The 4,819-nt window shown below is 39.5% G+C and overlaps 1 non-coding gene across 1 annotated transcript; it reads right to left on the reverse strand.

Moving 5' to 3' along the window:
• Nucleotides 1-2,202: 2,202 nt before the first annotated feature.
• Nucleotides 2,203-2,309, reverse strand: LOC142172185 (small nucleolar RNA R71). Its single transcript, XR_012701561.1, has one exon. It is a non-coding gene; the product is annotated as a small nucleolar RNA R71 (small nucleolar RNA).
• Nucleotides 2,310-4,819: the final 2,510 nt, after the last annotated feature.

Here is a 4,819-nt window from a genome sequence, read left to right on the forward strand (position 1 = left end):
AACCTGTGTTTTTACAGTAGTATTGCACTCTAATTACTGCATTTCATGTGTGTTTGAGCTTAAATGACAGTGAATTATATTTATTACGTGTTTTATGCCTTATAGAAAATGATTCTGAGCTATTTAGGTAATTTGGAGCAAAATCGAACAAGTTGGAGCTTTGAAGTCTGAGTAGAAGTCCAAGAAATTAAGCCGGGATCACGTTCGGGGATCGAAGATCAAGTCCGGATAGCAAAAGGTGAACACATGAATTTACTTTAAGAAAAAGCCACTACCACGCCATATGGAGCGTCGTGCGGCAGTGCAAAAGTGGCCTGGCAAGAAATGTTCAAGCTCTCTGGATTTCCTCACTAGCGCGCCGCATGGGGCAGCGCGGCGTGCGACGCGACTATGCAACATCGTCAAAGTGATTTCCAAGTTTGGCTGGGAAAGGGTCGTTTCATACGGTCTTGTTTCTACACAGTATAAATACACCAAAACTATGATACATTTGACCTACGGGAGATTGGAGAACCAATCAAGGCAAAAAGACTCAAGGAGAACCAACCAAGGCAAGAAGACTCAAGAATTCATCAATACTATAACCTGCAATCGGTGCAATACGAGAGTTTGTATTTAACCATTAGAATTGATGTTTTCTTTGTTCTTATTTGAAATATATTACTCCATTGTTATGGAGTAATTTTCATTAGGGTATTGACATATACGGTGTTTCGATAACTTGATTAGGGATTCGATTCTTGATAATTTTTAGAATTAATTGATGGATCTTTTATTTGTGTTGTGAGTTATTTATTGTTTTGCTTAATCGAAAGAGGAGTTTGAATTTGAATTTCTTCACATCTTATGCTCTAGTTTAAATTCGTGATTCAAATAGATAATCGAAAGAGCCTTTTGAATTGTTAATCGAACTAGAAAATAGGAAAATATTCGTAAGAAGTTACCCTTTAGATCATAACCAATATTTGATTGTTGCAATTGTTTATCGTGCTTCAATTGGATTAATTAATGAATTAACGTTTAATTGAAAGAGGAACATTAACTTCAAGTGCAATCTGATTATCGGTTGAATTCGTGAGAATCAACCATATTATAGAGTGAATTAACTCAAGAATTGGATCCCGAGTCAGTTATCTTTCAGCTAGCTAGTCAAATACCCTTATCCCTCTTATTGATATTTCCTTGATGCTCATTTGATGTCTTTTGTGATCAATTGCTATTTTACTTAATTTTTAGTAGTTCACCGTAGTAACAGTTATCTAATCAAGTGTTAATTTTCATGGATAGTAATCAACTGGAGATTATTCGAACATTGTTTAAATCCAATCACATTGAAGACGATAATAAATCTGTACTATCTTTGACTAGCGAGTAATAATTTTGTGTTGTATTTTGCGCTCGTCAAATTTTGGCGCCGTTGCCGGGGATTGGCAATCAATAGTGTTTCAAATAGTTTTTAGCACTAATTCAGGAACCAAATTTTACTTTAGTGTATTCACGTTTCTCACTTATATGTATGATACATGTTTGATTTCTTTGGTGTATGGCTTGATACTCTTCAAAAAATGTGATACCCTACGAACCAGAGTTGGAGAAACACCTGCGACAACTGAGAAAAGAAAGAGACTTAACAGAAAAATTCTTGGGTCAAACTTCGACTCAAGATACCATGGCAAATAAAGAGAATGATGGAGTAGACTTAGCTGCAAGAGAGGCTGAACAACTAGAAGCTGCACGGAGAATTGCTGATGATATCGTCAACGATGATGAGGGTCGAAACAATCTAAATCGACCCTTGGTTGAAGACCAGTTCGAGAATGCAACACCAAGGCCTGGAAGATAATTGGGTGACTATGCTAGGCCAGTCTGTAATGAAGGACTGCCAAGGGTCAGACCTCCACTCATAGCAGCAAACAACTTCGAATTGAAGCAAGACTTGCTTCAAACTATCCAAAACAACTGCATTTTCAAAGGAAAGGTGAACGAAGATCCTAATACTCACTTGATGGATTTTGAAGAAATCATGAACACCTTCCAATACAATGGAGTATCAAAGGATGCAGTCTACTTAGAGCATTCCCCTTTTCATTGAAAGAGGATGCAAAGCAATGGTTTCGTAGCTTACCCACAGGTTCGATCAGGACATGTGAAGATATGACCAAGAAGTTTCTTGACAAGTACTTCTCAACTGCAAAAACAGTGAAGTTCAGAAAGGAAATCCACAATTTCTGCCAGAAGGAGATAGAAATGATTTTCGAAGCTTGGGAGAGATTCAAGGAGATAGTCAGAAAGTGTCAGCATAATGGAATTGATTTGTGGATGCAACTCCAGGATTTTTGGGATAGGCTGACACCGTCTTCACGACGAATTCTGAATACTGCATGTGGATAACCAATAATGAAGAAAATATCGGTGGATGTTGTTTTAATCCTTGATGAATTATCCGAGGATGCTAATTAGTGGATGAATGAAAGTAATAACAAGAGAAAATCAGTTGGGGTTCACCAGGCGGACTCTAACACAACCATGCAAGCCCAGCTAGACAACATGGCCAAGGAGATAAGAAAGCTGACATTGACCAAGGTACAGAGTGAGCCGCAAGAAGCATGTGACTTTTGTGGATTGGGACACCCAACACATAAGTGTCAAGCATCAACTGAGGAAGTTAACGCAGTGGGGAACTTTAATAAAGGAACTCATGGCAGCAAAATAATCCTAGACCCCAGGGTCAAGGACCACCAGGTTTTCAGAACCAGCAGAGGCGGCAATACTAGCCACAACAACCAAATCAGTCTAGTATGAAAGATCTCATGAAGGCATTCATCAACAAAACAAATGAAAAATTTGAGACTCAGGGCACGTCTATCCGAAATTTAGAAAGACAAATAGGACAAATTGCAAATCTGTTAGCTGAGGGAGCTCTTGAGACTCTTCCCTCTCACACTGAAAAGAACCCAAAGGAAACAATCAAAGTTGTATCTTTGAGAAGTGGCAAAACATTGGCTGGCCCAGTGGTGAAAACTAGACCCGAGGTGGTGAACAAGTATACTGAGACACCTACATAGAAAAAGAGTGGAGCAAAAAGGCCATAGTAGTGGACAAAAGGATATTGAAGAAAGTAGACATATGCCAGCTCTACCATTCCCTCAAAAGATGAAGCGGGAGAAACTTGACAAATGTTTTGGACGATTCTTGGAGATGCTCAAGCAACTTTATGTGAACATTCCCTTCACAGAGGTACTCACTTAGATGCTTGCTTATGCAAAGTTCTTTAAGAAAATCCTATCTAGCAAGAGAAAATTAGGGGAAACAACAATGGTTAAGCTAAGTGCCCACTCCAGTGCCATATTGCAAAATACAATTCCCCAAAAGTGTGGGGACCCAAGAAGCTTCACCATACCATGTTCGTTGGGGAGTAAAAAATTCGACAATGTCCTCTGTGATTCTGGTGCATCGATAAATCTAATGCCTCTGTTTGTACTCAGGAAACTAAAAGGTGAGCTTGGAGTGATCAAATCAATAATAGTGTCCCTACAACTGGCTGACCAAACCACCATTCCCCGTAGACTTTATTGTGGTGGATATGGAGGTGAACAAAGAGGTGCCTCCAATTCTAGGGAGGCCATTTTTATGTACATGCATAGCTATCCTTGTTATCTATGAAGGGCAGCTTATGCTCAGAGTGGGCAACGAAAAAGTGGTGTTCCAGATGAAGAGGATAATGAAATACCCCAATGATGAGGCGTCTGCCTACTCGTGCTTCAAGTTGGATGTTGTTGGAGAATTTGCTGAAAAATACAAGTTTGACAAGCTTGTGGGGATACTCTAGAGAGGTGTATTACTCATTCTAGCACAGTGGAGGATAAAGATCCTGAAATAAAGAAAGAGGCTGGAGATCTTAAAACTGAGGATCAAGTGGTTGATGAGGAGGAACTAGAAGAGGAGGCTCCTAAGCGTAATGTGGAATTGAAAGTCCTCCCCACTCACTTAAATATGTTTTTCTTGAAACTAACAATTTTTCTGTGATTATTTCTGCTGACTTGGCAGGTACACATGAGCAAAAACTGGTGGTGCTGCTGAAGAAGCACAAGAAGGCCATTAGTTGGAGTACAACTGATATTTAAGGAATCAGTTCGGCCATTTGCATGCACAAAATTCTGTTGGAAGAAAATAGCAAGCCAGTGGTGCAGCCCCAACGCATGCTGAACAAAAATTTGGAGGAGGTAGTGTACAAGGAGATCATCAAATTGTTAGATGCAGGAGTGATTTTTCCCATCTCTGATAGCCAGTGGATTAATCCAGTACAAGTTTTACCTAAGAAGGGGGCATGACAGTGGTGAAAAATGAAGATAATGAATTGATCCCCACAAGAAGAGTCACTGGGTGGAGAATGTGCATTGATTGTAGAATGATGAATGATGCAACAAGAAAGGACCACTTCCCACTAACGTTTATTGATCAAATGCTCGAGAAAGTGGATGGACATAGATGTTATTGTTTCTTGGATGGGTACTCAGGCTACAATCAGATACCCATTGCCCCAGAAGATGTTGAGAAGACCACATTCACTTGCCCATCAGGTATTTGTTTTCTTACAAGAGGATGTCGTTTGGTTTGTGTAATGCACCTTCCAATTTTCATAGGTGCATGATGTCTATATTCTCTAATTTAAGTGGGAAGTGTCTAAAAGTATTCATGGATGATTTCACACTCTTTGGTGAATACTATGAGGACTGGTTGAAGAATTTGGAGCTCTTGCTTGAATGTTGTGAAGCCACACACTTGGTTCTTAACTAGGAGAAGTGTCACTTCATGGTTA

Source organism: Nicotiana tabacum, chromosome 17, assembly GCF_000715075.1.
Source record: "Nicotiana tabacum cultivar K326 chromosome 17, ASM71507v2, whole genome shotgun sequence".
NCBI classification, from domain to species: domain Eukaryota; kingdom Viridiplantae; phylum Streptophyta; class Magnoliopsida; order Solanales; family Solanaceae; genus Nicotiana; species Nicotiana tabacum.